This window comes from Xiphias gladius, chromosome 16 (assembly GCF_016859285.1).
Source record: "Xiphias gladius isolate SHS-SW01 ecotype Sanya breed wild chromosome 16, ASM1685928v1, whole genome shotgun sequence".
NCBI classification, from domain to species: Eukaryota; Metazoa; Chordata; class Actinopteri; order Istiophoriformes; family Xiphiidae; genus Xiphias; species Xiphias gladius.
The window spans coordinates 7,931,138-7,946,834 of record NC_053415.1 but is presented as its reverse complement, the minus strand read 5'-3'; the positions used below and the strand labels follow the sequence as shown (position 1 = coordinate 7,946,834).

The 15,697-nt window shown below is 41.0% G+C and overlaps 1 long non-coding RNA gene across 1 annotated transcript; it reads left to right on the top strand.

Annotated features, from left to right (window-relative positions):
* The first annotated feature begins 11,216 nt into the window (after positions 1-11,216).
* On the top strand, positions 11,217-15,102 carry LOC120802019. Its single transcript, XR_005709159.1, has 3 exons — positions 11,217-11,313; positions 12,193-12,310; positions 14,854-15,102. It is a non-coding gene; the product is annotated as an uncharacterized LOC120802019 (long non-coding RNA).
* Positions 15,103-15,697: the final 595 nt, after the last annotated feature.

Here is a 15,697-nt window from a genome sequence, read left to right as displayed (position 1 = left end):
ATAGCACAGAGACACTGATAACCATCAAGTGAGACAGCGGGCCTAGAATTGTTTGCTACATAGCGTGTGGCACTCTACTCCACTTTACGTTTTGCACATAAATGACATGTGATGAACAGAAGCACAGAAGAAGCTGTAAGCGAAGCGTCCTGTATGCCAGCTGGCATATACTACACTACATACATACACTGATATAAGTTAGGCACATTCATTTTAAAATATTTCAAGTTGACTCAAAAAGGACCTTAGATTTTAGGTATATAGTAATCCTATCATGCATAATATAAAATGCTCATAATACAGTGCACATTACATAATAAGTACTATCAAATATATATAGTAGTAGTATATATATATATATATATATATATATATATGGAGTATATACAAAACATTAAAACCGGTAACTGGTTTTAATGTCGTGGCTAATCAGTGTAGATGGGCTAAATATCAAAGGTCTTTTCCAAGTCTGACTTTCTCACTTGCTCTTATTGACTGTGTGTGTGTGTGTGTGTGTGTGTGTGTGTGTGTGTGTGTGTGTGTGTGTGTGTGTGTGTGTGTGTGTGTGTGTGTGTGTGTGTGTGTGTGTGTGTAGATGTGTGTTTAGATGTGTGTAGGTGTGTGTGGGTGGTGGTTCACAACCATACAACTGTGAACTCAAGCTTGATTTCTTTTACAAGCAGTTTCGACCAGAAAAAACATCCCTCTCAGTTTCCATTTATTTTTCATCTTTCCCTGCATTTTTTTGTCTTTCTGACTCGTTCCTGTCCTTTCATTCGCGCAGTATGTGTGGTGCTCTTTACTCTTCAGTCATAAACCTAGTTCACCTACTCGCACAATCCTAGAGACACACACCCAAATACACACCTACAGTAGAAGATGGATAATGCTCTGGAGTAATAAGGCATGGATGTGCACACACAGGAGCCAGCCAGAGTTTGGGCCCCTGCCCAGCCGTCCTCTGAGGAGAGAGTGCCCTTTAGCCTACATAAGAGGCATATTCCTGCATCTGTCAGGGTGTCATCATTTCTCATGCTGCCGTGTCAGGGTCATGAAGCTGTTGAGCCTTTGGTGGCAGACAGTCACGGTCAGACTACATGAAGAAATCTTGCAGGTTGCTTGCTGATGGTGTGAGCAATACCTGGCTTTTTTTTCTAAAGATTTATTCCAAATTAGAAAAAAAAAAACATTAAAACTGCAGCAAAGCACTGGCGGAGAATTAACCTTTAATCTATTGATTGACACTAAGAAATGAGTCTGTTATCCAACTCAGCTATCATAATCCACAACTCACAAGAACAGTCAGGGATGGTGTTCCCTTTTGTTTCCATTTAGGCATGTACCCTTTTGATAAGCTCTTTTCTGCCTGTCTTTTGCCTAATCTCTCTCTTTCCTTTCTCCGTAATACTCAAACATACACACAAATAGGCACAAGCTTTACTTCTTTGACAGACACAGACGTATTACAGTACTTGTTGCATTCAAGATGGTTGAGTCAGACAGTAGCCCCATTTTCAACCTCAACACTCCATTTTCACCACACCACATTAGTCCATGAGTCAGTTGCATAGGGTTCCCTATGCAAACCTTAGGGGAAATCCAGTATTTTCACAGATGGGGCCACTCATTTCTGCTCTTAATCCTTGCTGGAATATATGTCATGTCTGCTCTGCAAGCCGGGGTAGTGTCCTATGCAGTCAGTGGAAATATGGATTTAAACAGCCCCCAGCCCAACATTTATTGTTCCCTGCAGACAGAAAACATTGAATACAATTTGGATATTTCACCTTAGATTTTGCATAAGGAATGCTATGTGACCAAATCACACATCCGTGGTAACATATGGATTGCTAAAGTCACAGGTGGGGCTAGTTGAACTGATGCTGTATTTTCTGTCCATTAAAAATACTTCTGTATTTTCTTTCCTCACCGAAACGTACACTGTGGAGATTTTTGACCACTAGTGGCAATTTAGCGCCCCCCCCCCATTTCTTTGTACATCGTGCTCTACTAACTTGCATACAAGGACACACATACAGTATAAGTGTACAAGCACGTGGTTTTACAAATGTTTTTTGTGGAAGTAAATGCTTTCCACACGTGTATATGGCCTCAAGGATAAATACAATGTGTTTTTGTGAGAACACAGGATGTAAACAGGAACAAGAAAATTCCACAGGGTACCTTTAAAGAACTCCCTGGAAAAAATGCATCGGCACTGGTGAACTCATGCTGCACCGTTGGGCATGACTGAAAAGTCTAACCAATAATCATATTTTTCAACACTCCTTTCTTTCTGCTGTTTCAAACTGGCTGCCCAAACTAACAGCCCATTGGTTTACACTTAAGATGTACTGTGCCACCATGTTGTTTCAAAAGGGAATACATCAGATTAAAGAAGTAATGATACCATTTCATGGAGCCTTTAAGTTGTTCTTGTTTATATATATCCAGATGGAATGCCAAGAGTGCAAAACACGCACAGGTATATATGCACACAGTAACCTTTCATTTACGATGTGCGTCAACGCACAGAAATACACTGTGGCCCATTAGCCATAAACTCTGATTTAACCCTGATAAAATACAGATAAGAAGACAATAACACCACTGAAGACACACACACACACTCTTGGCTATGAATTGCGAGCTGCACACACTCATCATTCTGGAACTCCATAATGTGATAAAGAAAGCATAGCCTCTTACCACACACACACACACACACACACACACACACAGAGGACAGCAGAGGGTCTACACACAAACACACACACCATTGGTATAGTTTAGTGAGCCTCCATGCATACAGACTACCTGTTTAAACCAATCATTACATCGCCGCTGGCTCATATGTAACACTAAGGAGAGAAGAGGAGGTAGATGGCCCAGGGGAGGGAGGGAAAGAAGGGAAGATGGATTGACCCTAGGCGGAGAGGAATAGATTGTTGGGTTATGACTAAATCTGGCTTGAACCTGCAATATGATGGGTACATGCTATCAATAACAGCTGACATATTTTATTTGACCACAAGGACAGTTTAAGGCAAGCATTTAGTTGGATGCCAGGATGGAGGGATAAGGCAAAGAATAGAGAAGGATGACGTTTTTTCAACAGCATCAAAGTGCAGAAGAAGATGAACTGATAAACTGTGAGAGTGAGATGTGGAGGAGGACAGGTGAAAGGACGATTTAAGGGAGGAGAACTGATAAATGGGAGGAATATGTAACATAGAGGCAGGGATGGTAGGGTTGGCTGGGTGTGCCGCTGCAGAGAGTCAGGAAAGAGAGAGAGATGTTAGGTTGAGATAAAGAGGACTGATAAAGTGTAAGAGTGGGAGGGATTGCAACCAGCCGGGTGGATGGCTGGTGAGGAATAATTTGTTGCAGGGGAGGAGGAAGGGAAGGTAAGTACACAGTAGGAATGAAACAGTGTCAGATGCAGGGTGATGAATGATGAACGCTGAAGATGGGAGGCTGGTATAGAAAGCGAGATGAGGGGAAGGAGGGATGAAGCACAGAAAGTAATGTTGATGAAAGGAATAACGATGCAGGGTTACCCTCACTCTTTGACTATAACAGTATTAAATACAATTGCATTTTGCATTCTGTTTTCAGACATTTTGACTTCCTGTGCTACACCCCAAACTGTTTCTCAGAAAATATAACAGTAACACTTTAAGTGGATGCTCCTCGATTTAGAAAAAATATATAAATTCAGACAGCTGAGGCTAATAGGACTGTCATTGGTTTAGCGGGTAAAACATTTGACCTGCTGGTGGCACTATATGTAAAGTGAAGGAATCACCAACGTCCTTACAATTCATCCCAAGTGTGTACAAAATTTCACAGTAATCCAGCTGACAGTTGTTGAGATATTTTTTCGTCTGGAGCACAGTGGTGCCAAACAGACCGACACTGGCCACCTTACAGCCACACCGTTAGCCTGGCTAAAAATGAATTTATCTTAGGAAGGAAGATGAGGAAAATTGAAATACATTGTGGGAGTTGAAAACAGAAAATGAGAAGAGGAGGAAGGAGTGATAGTAAGATGAAAGAGTCTTAAAATGAAAGAGTGTTGGATGGGTGGAAAGAGGGAGGAAACAATAGATTGATAGATGGCCTAGGCAGGACATTGTGTCTTACTAATGGTAAACAAAGTTGGCAGAATGAACAGAAAGAAGAGCTGAAAGGGAGGATGAGGCACAGATGGATGGGAAATGTGTCATGGTGCTTAACTAATGTTTCCCAGGCCCGTAGTTCAATTCCTTTTCAAAATTAAAGCTCCATCTATCACCCCAGTGTGCCTCGTTAGCAGTGAAGCCCTTACCAATCCCAACACAACCATTTACATTTTAAGTAAGACAGACGATGGAGCTTTTAGCCGCCTGTGTTCCTGTCTTTCTGTCTGTCTGTCTGCTTCTGTTTCTTTCTCTCTTTGTCCATCTTTCACCCTTACACAAGTACACACATACATACACAGAGTGTATCAAAAGCATATTATGTCCAAAGACAGTCTGTGGTGCAGTCGACCAAAAGACATTGCTGCAGAAACACTTGTGTCTTTCATCAAAACATGAAACCAGACACTGATAAAAGAGACACACATTTTACCACTGAATTGTCTCTCTGTCAACCAGAATTGTGTGAAATTATTTTGATTAAGGTAGTAATAGACATACCCTTCATTAGACACTTTATACTTGCTTGGCCATGGGTATTCGTTATTATCATGGCACACATGATAACATTATACATAGCTCTAGCCTAATTAAAATTATGCTATCCGTTTTCTCTCTGCTTTTCTCAATTATTTGGAAAAAATACACATATCTTGGTGTCTGGCACTGGCCCAGCAGCCAGCTATTAATGACTGGGTTGTATTTCACACAATTCAATTTCAGTGATGAACTGCAAAGGGTCTTAATTGCTTTTGGTTTTGCTTTCTATAAAGCTGAGTCATTCCCCGCAGACTATGAAGGGAAATGGAACGGTTTCCCTATCTTCTATATTTACAGCATAATTATCCTTATGCCACAGAATCTCCACTAGATTAATGTCAATCTAATTTTCAACGTAATTATAATTAGTTTAAGTTTTGTATTCTCTAAAATATGTGTTAACATGATTTTGAAGAACAGACCAGGAGGGGGAATGAAAAAAAAGGGAGGAAACAAAAACTAAGAGGAAAATGGGCAGTTTGGTTCAGATGCAAGTTTTGTTCTATCAAGTTCTGGTATCCTGTGATTGATGAGGAGATTTCGGATCTAGGAGGATCAGGATGAGAAATAATGCGAAGACTTTTCTTTTTCAGTGCTAGCTTGCCATGATGTTAGCTTAAGTCTACAAACTACGTTAATTTTCCTCTGGCTCTTGATCGACACTTAACACGGGGAGTGTTGCCGGCCAAAACTGAACAACCGAACACTTTCTACTGGTGTTTTTGGAAGATCAGTACAAATCAAGTTTACACTAGTATGTGCTGCCTCCAGGAAATAACCATATGTTCAATCTCTAAATCCAACACTTTCACCTTCTCCCGCTTACTCACCTTTGATAGGTTACAAAAATAACTGCCAGCCATATATATGAAAGCATTACAACCTTTAATAGTGTTACAAACTCACGAGTTTATCTTGCTTTAATCAGTGCAGGTAGTGACTGGCTGATGTAACCTGACGTTTTCTCCTTGAGGCGTACTGTACCTGTGTGCACTTGCTACTTAGATTGTCCAGTACTACGAACCCCTACAAACGCATATACTCAGCTCTACTCGGCTGCTGCTGATACCAGCTGTCGTACAAAGTCGCTGCCCTTGTCACTTCCTGCCAGCACCGAACCGCAGCCCTGCTGCATGTGACTGAAAAGTTCGACCATTAATCGCAGAGCATGCATTTTTCAGCAGTCTTGTCTGGCCACTCAGTTTAATATGACTTTGCCTCTAAGATTGCAGGTACAAACAAAAATGAAGTGTTGCTTGTAGTTTGCTTACACAATCCTTGACACTTACACACGTGTGACTCTGCCGGTGTGTGTTGATTTTACCCCCGGTATCTTCTTGATCAACATGGATCGGTATCATGGTGCTGATGCAGTAGTTAGCGCTGTTGTCGTACAGCAAGAGGGTCCAGTCCCCTTGCTAAGGATAAGTGGGTATGATAATGGACAAATGGATGAATAGATCACTGTGGATCCATCTATACCTTGCTCTCTCTTGTTACTCTCTGTCTCTGTTTGGTACTCCACCTCTACTTCCTTTGCTCTGCCCTAATTTTTATCCATCCATCTCCATCAACACTCCCCTTTCCTCTCATCTGCGCCTTTATCCATCCATCTCTACTTTGCATCACTCTCTTTCTTTCTCGGTCTGTCTGTCTGTGTCTGCTGACAGTGGCCATTATGAAAAGCTGTCCTGTCAAATATGTCACTCATGGCTGTTATTGATGCCCCTTCATTACTAATTATTGGTGAGTGCCTGTATTAGCGCTGACTGGCCATAAACTGGCTGACACACACACACACACAAGCATATACTGTGCACACACTGTTGCACACGCATCGACACGTGTTCAAATGCAGGGCACGCACCACGATCCCTGTACAGCGAGGGACAGTAGAAAAGTGCAGGATTGTATAGTTTCAGTCAATCTCTACATATAATGTGAAAGAAACTCACAGAGGTTTTGGGAGATCTGTCTGTTGCTTAACAACTGGATGACAGACACTAAATACTGTAGATAAATACTAGATACTAAACTGTACCATATGACCCAGCTCAGTTAGTATCTGAGCTGCAATTTACCATACACTATTCTGTGTGACAGTATAACTGACTTGAATGGAGTCTAAGCAGGGATGAATAGAGTAATACTGATGTACTAATAACTTCTAAACCTGATATATTAGTTTAAGAATCATTCCTAAAATGAGCATATTGTATCTGTCTTATTTGTTTGACAAAAGAGTACTGTATTGATATTAAACATATGAGATGTATATTGTCAAATCCACTAATAGGGAACCCATAATTTTCCTTGATATGACATGGTGTGAAAAAGAAGTGCTAAAAAGGTTCAACATTAATGAAACATAAATTTGCTTTAATCGTCATTTGCTTTAAATTTACTGTTAAAAAGAAAATACAGGAGGAAGTCCAGTCTTTGCAAATCGTGTATAACAATGTGAAGCATTATGAATCTGTGTCCTTCTGTAATATATGTTCATTTATAGTAATTTCAAGTCTAGGACGTAAAACTGGGATGGGCTGGTACTGGGAACACATGGATGATTTCATTGGTTATGTGTTCTTGGATGAAGAGGAGAGGAGTAGAGAGGAATTTCACGACTGAAAGCGTGTTAGTGTGATTTTTTTTTTTTTTTTTTTACAGAGGTTAATCTAAATGATCCTTCACACACACCCTTCACTTGGCCGCTACTGTTAACACAAGACTGTGTCTGATTTATAGGTCACAGGATACTGGTGCTGTTTATACTACAGATACCTCCGCCTCTCTCATATGAGAAAACCATGCATAGTGTATAAAGTTATTTGACAGATGCCTTTTATGTGTCTTGCACGCCTGTTTGCAAAGACATTTGTTTTATCAGACCTCACACACACACACACACATACACACAGAGGCATATGGAAGTACTTTCCCTTGTTTGTCCTTTTGCTTCTCTATGTTGTCTTAGGTTATGGTTACATGCCATCGGAAGCCATCTTGGACGTCCTCTCAACGCATAAGACAGAAAGGATCAATGGGTGTGCTGGCTAAAGAGAGGGAATGATAAAATGAATTTATCTGGGGAAACATACAGTATATGCCAAAAAAATGTGTAACAAACTAAAAGCTCAGTAAATGAAGCTTGCACTCAAACGTTTATTGTCAGTACAGCCATGGTGAAGCCCACTTGACTACAGCCAACAGATGACGATGCAACATAGCATTTGGAGAATTTTGAACGGCCTTTTGTTTTCATCTGTGGTTTATATAATTACACTGAAAAGGAAATTTCTCACAGATGTACCATGACAGGCACTTAATGAACTCCACTGAGATTGCAAACACCTTCGTAGTGAATTATATGTTAATTCACCACAAAGGTACAAAGTAAAAAACGTTATTTGTGCGGATAGGTGATGCAGGGGGTACTCTACCACCATCACAGAGGCTAACTTTTGGTTCAGTGTTCAGCAGCTTTTCCATCCAAACTGGCCTGTTACATTACAATTGGTCATGTTGGTGGGTGGCAAGCCAGTGAGGAATCATGTTGTTTATCCATTTGCAATTTCTTCTGGTTTGTTTGTCTTCACTGTCTCCTTTAGGCTACACCCTCTGAGATAAAAAGTTTGAGTTATTAACAATCGTGCAGGGAAAGTGAAAATTTCAAGTCAGAAGCAAAAAGGAAAACAGACACATGAGGGCAGCTTAACTTGCCTTAAATGATACTTCAACAGCAGGGAAGTTTTTGTACTCTTCTACTCTAAAAGGTACTTATACTATACTTTCTTCTGATGGTGTATCTTGATCACTTGAACATTCTGATTTGAGTTTGTTTTAAAACCTAGACCCTGCCATTAATAAATCGTTAATCAAAATTTTTTTTCCCCCGAAAACAGTGGCCTGATGCGGCTGGAAAAAGGGTTGATGACAACAGTGAGAGTGATCCACTTTGTCAATACAACACCTTGTTACACCTTTCACTCTGTACATAGTAATTTCAGCCATAAAAAATATTGATCGTTGCTGCTTTAAAACATGAAAAGGGTGCTTTCTGGGGAGGGCACAAAAGAAATCACATCTATTTTACTATATTTATGTTCAGGTTTTAACTCTATCGTGATGACATTACTGCATAAATCTCTCTCTTCTTTTAATGGGACAGAGGCCATATTGACAAACACTACAGGTATACAGTGCATGTGGGGTTGCATCAGTAAACTAAGAAAGAGACTGCAGGGCTTAAGTGTGGTAACTAATTGCAGCATGATCAATTTGTCTTCCATCTGAATGCTGCCTTGTCTCCTTGACTGATTATACTGAAAAATCTCCCCCTTCATCCATCAAACATCTTTATGGCTTCTTTGGGGAATAGTTTGTGAATGTGTACAGTACTTGGATGTGTTTGTTGGTGAGTATCTGCGGGTCTCTTTGTGCACACATGCATAAATTACTATACACACATGTTTAGGGCGCCGGGTCGGTGAGTGTGTACGTGTGTGTATCAGGAGAGAATTGGTCAGGCAATTAACCAGCTGTGCTAACGATCATCTAGCTACAGAATCACACAATGTTTTACAGCGCCATACAGCACTTTACTGCCTTTGTTGTCACGGTGATATAGTATTCTCCACCATAAAGTGCTGATACTGGTTGATCGTTTTGGCCTCTTCATGCTTTTTCTTGTATGCACATAGACACACGCGCACACACACACACACACAATGCAAATTCACTCTCTCTGTCCTGCACACGCACACACACACACATGCAGACACATTACCGTTTCTTTTATGGCTGGTGTATTTTTTATGGCTAGTGTCTTCTGGTCTGCCCTGGGACCAATTTCGAGCCGTAGATCTCCCTTATCATAAAACGAGTGGTGTCGCCAGTGTAGCAATGCTGGAAAACCTCCACTGTGCATCTCTTCTGCACATATCCTCCATTAAGACCGACCACTGCAGTCCAGTCATTCTGAAAGGCTTGCCGGCAGGAACAACAAAAAGGGGACTGCAGTCCAACTGCGTCAAACAAGTTGGACTAAGTCATTCCTCTTGGTGGCTGAAGCCATAAAGGAAAGAATTTTTTTACAGTTATTGTGGTCGTATGTGCAGATTCATGCAACACATGGTTGAACTTCTTTTCGTTATTCTATTTGTCCTTTCTGGGGATGTTGAACACAGCTGAAGTAGGAAGAGTAGCTGTTGCCTCGGTAACATCACACAGGGTTCCTAATAAATAAACAATAATTTATTTATTATTTATTTAGTATTCTTACAGTTACGGCCAGAAATGAAACTTTTGTTATTTGTTGAAATTTAGGTTTCAGTCAGTACATGTAAATTAAAGTTTTTAATAAACTGAGTTGGCTATACTGCAACAAGCCATGACCTTCACACGGACACAGTCTCACACAAACACACTTACACGAGCGAGCTGGGCCCCGAACAGAAACAGGTGCTGCCCCTAACAAACCATTAAGGCAGCTTAAGCTCCACCATAAACAAACCCTCATGGTAACATCAAGAAAAGTTTGCTTTCAACAAACTTGTGAATGTCTTGACTTCTTGTTGACGCTGTTTACCGTTTACACAGCCAGGAAATACCTCTTTCTGTATCTTCTGCACTTGTACATCAGATTATTCCCCCCCCAGTCTCTCTCCTCTGGAGTGGCTGCAGACATTGTAAGTTATTGAGTGAGCTCCCCACCCGTGTGCGTGCATGTGGTGTATGGATGTATGTGTGTGTGTGTGTGTGTGCGTGTGCGTGACTTACTGCCTGCCTTTGAACGTGCATGTTTTGCAAGTGTGTGTGTGCATGTGTGGTGCATCGGGGTCTTAATTAATCTCTGTCATTAATAATTTAATCATGGCTTTTTGTTTAATAAACAGTTTGGCAGTGATGTATTGCGGCTGGGTCAGGTAATTTGATTGGCGGTGGAAATGAGCTGGGTATGCATATGTCTCTCTCTCTCCCTCTCTCTCACTCTCTCACTTGCTCATTCTCTCGCGACTAGAGATATTACTGCTGGCATTCAGGACTGGCGAGTGTGCATGCACAACAGGGGGAGGGCAATTACACTAAGATGCCATAATGATCAGTGATGGATGTAGGGAGAGGAGACTCTTTCAGAGCACATTTCAGCTAATGGAATAACACTATGGGGAAAAAAACAGCAAAGAAAATTTTCAGAATTACTTTATATTACAAAGGACATTTCCATCAATGTCTCTTCAACTATTATTCAGGGACTCAAAATGGTGTTTTATGCTCTCTCCTCTGTGGGCTCCCTACTCTGCTCAAGTACATGTAATGAACCTGGGTCCCAGGCCAAGACTGAATTTGCTCAGTGCTTCCAGCTGTCAACACTAGATGGCACTCTTGAGCGGTCAGCTTCAAACTGCAGCGCTAATTCAGAACTTCCTCTAATGTTTCATTCCACCCTTTCTTAATCCACTCTCCCTCCCTGTCATCATTCCTCTCTATTTACTTAGTTACTGCCACCGACATGAAATGTGCTCAATCATGAATTGAATACACCATGAATACAACAAGGATACCTCTTTTAATCTTACACCTCCTGTTTTGGGTAAGAGTTTTTTGTTTTTTGTGTTTTTTTCAGTGAGAGTAGAAGATATTAAAATAATTTAGGATGGGAAAAAAAAATGTATGACAAAATTGGCGCACAGGGCCACTTTGTTTCATTTTAACCATAGAACATACTTGCCGTTTTAAGTCTTACGGTCCACTGGCAAAATTAACATTCTCTAGTTCAGCAGTCATTGAATACTGTAAGAATATTATATGCTATCGTTAAAAGGAAGCACAGTAGATTTTGTTAGGCGCAGACAATAGAAGCTTCCCTGAAGTGAACCTCCCCGGGCTCCATTCTATGTCCAGCCTTTCTGTCCGTCAAACCTTGACTACTGATCAAATGTAAACAGTTTTTCCGCTCCCCCTCCAACCCAAGCTCCAGCAAAATGCAAAGCAAAGCAAAATTGTTATGGAAAAATCACAACGAGAATAAAGCAAAAAAGGGTTTGATTTTAGCAGAGGGATGTAGGATATCCTTTAGGCTTCTTTGAGTTCCATTGTTAGTGTGGAACAGGCTATGCCATCCTGTACCACCGGTCTATTACAGCAGATGGCTCACAGAGAGATAGGCATGCTGTGGCACTGTTTGGTCCATTTGACTTGCTAAGGTTGCAACACTGTCGCATATGTAACCCATTGGGAGGATTCTGTGTGTGTGCAGGACCTATAGGTGTGTAAAGGCATAGATAATAATGAAGAAACCTGTTTGTAAAAGGATTAGTATTGACCGGTACCTGAGTATTGGACCGGTGACAACGGTGATGTCTTTGTGTATGAATGTATGTGTTAGATGTGTTGTAGGAATCTGTTTTCATGGCAGCACAAAACTAGTCCAAGCAGCACTAACACATTTTGGTATTTGTCCATTTCAAAGGAGGCACTGATGATACAAAGACAGAAGGAGAGGAGACAAGCAACAAGCATCAAGTGCTAAGCAAAGCCTCCCCTCCAGTTGATCACATGTCTTCAGCCACCCAAAGGCAGCCAGATAGGTACGCCACACGTCCAAAAGTATGTGGACACCACAACTTTATGTTATTGTCGAACATGTACTCGACCTTTCTATGAAGGCTTTCCACAAGATTCTGGAACCTGGCTACAGCGACTTGCTCCCACTCAGCCACAAGAGAGGCATTAGAGTAGGTTGGCTATTGAATGCTGGATGACAAGGCCGAACTTGCAGTCGGTGTTCCACTCATCCCCAAGGTGCTGGATGAGGTTGAGGTCAGGGCTCTGTGGAGGCCCGTCAGGTTGTTCCACATCAAACTGTGAAAACCATTTCTCCTTTATGTGAACTGTTCTGCCACAGATGCTTCCATTGCTGTGGCAATATTATTATGTGGGTACTCAGACTAATGTGTGCCAATACATTTTTTCCCATAATTTCCTCTCTAACCCTCGCTCACACAGAGAGAGAGAGAGAGAGAGAGAGAGAGAGAGAGAGACACAACCAGCCACACATATGCATGTACAGTCTGTGGGGGGAAGAGGCTGATGCAGCACATGAATTTAATATCTTCCATTACTAGTTATATTTCACTGAGGAAAACAATAAATGTACCTCGATCCATGGAGAGACAAAATCTCAGCGTCTGAGTAAGTTATTCAGTATGTGTCTATAGTTATTGCTGGGGAGGCAGTTATTCTGATTTATTCCATGGCCAATGAGAATTCTTTGTTCTGATCGGCTGATAGATGACCGTTAATAACTTGGAGCTTGGAGTTTAATTTTTTAGCTTGTGTAAACAGTACAAAATTACATAAATAGGCTATGGGGAGCCACATAAATTTGGATTCACACCTGTTTTATATTTGAAAGACAGTTTCAGGGGAAAGACAAGTGGAAATTAGTGTGAAAATTAGTCTGAGAGTTGAAAGAAGAGTGTCTGATCCCTGTCCCTTTTGAGCAGGACATACCATTTCTCTTTTTAAAGTGCCCTAGCAGTGCATACTACTATAAAACAAATTTGCAATTCATCAGATTGCCACAAACTAATTGCAACACACTGAAACTGCAGCCTTCAGGGCCCCTCAGGGCCTAGGGCCCAAGGGCATTTGTCCACTTTGCCTGGTCTAGCCTTGTGCGTAGGTGTATTCTGCACTGTGAAAAGTAATAACATTGTGTTGCATGAGATGTACCACTATTCTATTTTCTTGTCATTTGACCATGGTCAAAATTTGAGAGCAATCAGTGAAATTGCTCTGTTTGCAATGAAACCAGACTTTAAAATCGGCCAGGATTCAAATACTCTGAGCCCAGCCTTGTGAAAAATACGTTTACTACCCGTCATCTGTTTGCTGTTTAGCTACTTGTTGCCTGACAACACATGCAGCAATAATTCTAATGTACTATATTTTATGATGTTTAAAACAGAGAAGCAAGCTCAAGTAATCAAATATAAGCAAAAAAATATTTGATATTGCAACTTAATGATATAAGAGAGTTTGTTGGCAAGTGGCTGTAGTTTTAGTGGGTTAATACAAGTGTAATGGATTCTGCTGAGGCAAGGTGGAAGTTTCATTACAAAGACCTCATTGGGTATCATCCCTTACTAACCTTAATGCCACAAACCGTGACTTAAGGTAAAGGTAAAGATGACTAGTGGGACAGTGGAAAACAGTTAGTTATTCCACAGCCCTCAGATGAATGTTTGGGAAGAGATGGAAAAATCAGCTGTGACAACTCATCATTAAATATAGGCCCTTCTATCGTCCACAGTATCAGTGCCACATTAGCAAGTCTATTTCAATAACATTTGATTTCAGTGCATGGACCTGCAACAGTACTAACCTCGGGAAATCTGGCTATTTCCCATTCCTACACAGCGCATGCCAATCTTTGAATTGCACTCATAGGCATTTGCTTCCCTTTGTAGGACACAAAGACAGATAAATATTACAAGAGTAGAAAAATAGCCTCCCATGGTCAGTGCATTTTAACCACTGAACTTGCCTGAACAAAGGCCTCTGTTACATTCACTGTTTTTCAGTCCAGATGGGAAGATTTCATGACTACATAAAGAAGTGCATTACAATAGCCTGAGTGCCTATAACTTTAGTGTGAGCAGTCCTGTAGGAATTGTGCTGTGCCTCACTACACTGGACAACTGCTCCTAGTCTCATGCAGTATATGGTACTTAGTAAGTTTTCATACGACTTTAGTGCCATGCAGGGATCCTAAGTGTTTTACGGTAGACTGTGTACTATAAATATACCTGCATCTACTAACTTTTTTTCTTTTTGCTTTTAAGAGTCCAATGAGGGACTGAAATCTCCAACATTTTTCTACCATACTTCTCTGACTTCTCTTGAACTGCCATTGAACCCAAAAAATTTGTTTTGAGCAGCAAATCCCGACTTCGAACTTGAAAGGTACTGTAGCAGTAAAATGTTAGTTGTTTCATCATTCACGGAGCATAACCACTGTGGTCAGCTTGATTTAGTGTCTTTTACCACTTTAATCTATGGAGTGTAGCGATGATATGTATGTACCTCAATTACCTTTATGTTATCATTCCATTTTCCTCTGATCCAGGTCCTTGCATTTCTGGCATTTCTTCAACCACATCTTCCAGCTCCTCTTGGGGACATTTCCAGGCCAAATGTGACATGAAATCCCTCCAGTGTGTTTTGGATCTGCCCCAGGATCTCCTCCCAGTTGGAAATGCCCAGAATACCTCAACAGGGAGGCGACTGAGAGGCGCGTAATCAGATGCCCAGACCACTTTAACTGGTTTGATTGATGAGTGTACATGTTAACATTAAGTGGCCCACCAAAGAAAATTCTGCCTCTGATGGCTAGCGCTCACCCTGCACGTACACTCATACATTCCCTAAATTACATCAAAAACATCAGACTAAAGCTACACAAATGACAACTCTAGTATAGTGTCACCTTTGCTAATAACCCCAACACTTCAAATTCTGGTAGTCATGTGCTTAAGTTTGAGCAAAACATTGTTCAGGGCAATAGGTTTTTTTCTTTTCTGCACTAGTCACAGCTGAGCAGATTTAGTGACACCTCTTCCCTCTAGCGAGCTGACCGGTGTTGAACATGTGATTAATTAGACACAGAGCACTGCAGTTTTAGTCTGATGGTGCTGATGATGCAGAACGTATACTACACTGACTGGTACGTGTGACTTTTTCCCCCAGAAAGTATGTGTTCTGAATCCTTTAAGGGATTAGACATGCATATGATTACCCTGAAATGGTTCTCTGAGTATATAGGACTATATTATATGTGTATGTGTTTGTGTGTATTTGTCAGGAAGGCTCATTAGCCGGTGGAATCACAGCAGTAGGTACTGAGAGGGTCTACTGTCCCTCTGGAGGGAAAGACTGAACAGATGTTTACGGTGAAGAAACTGTACCATAGA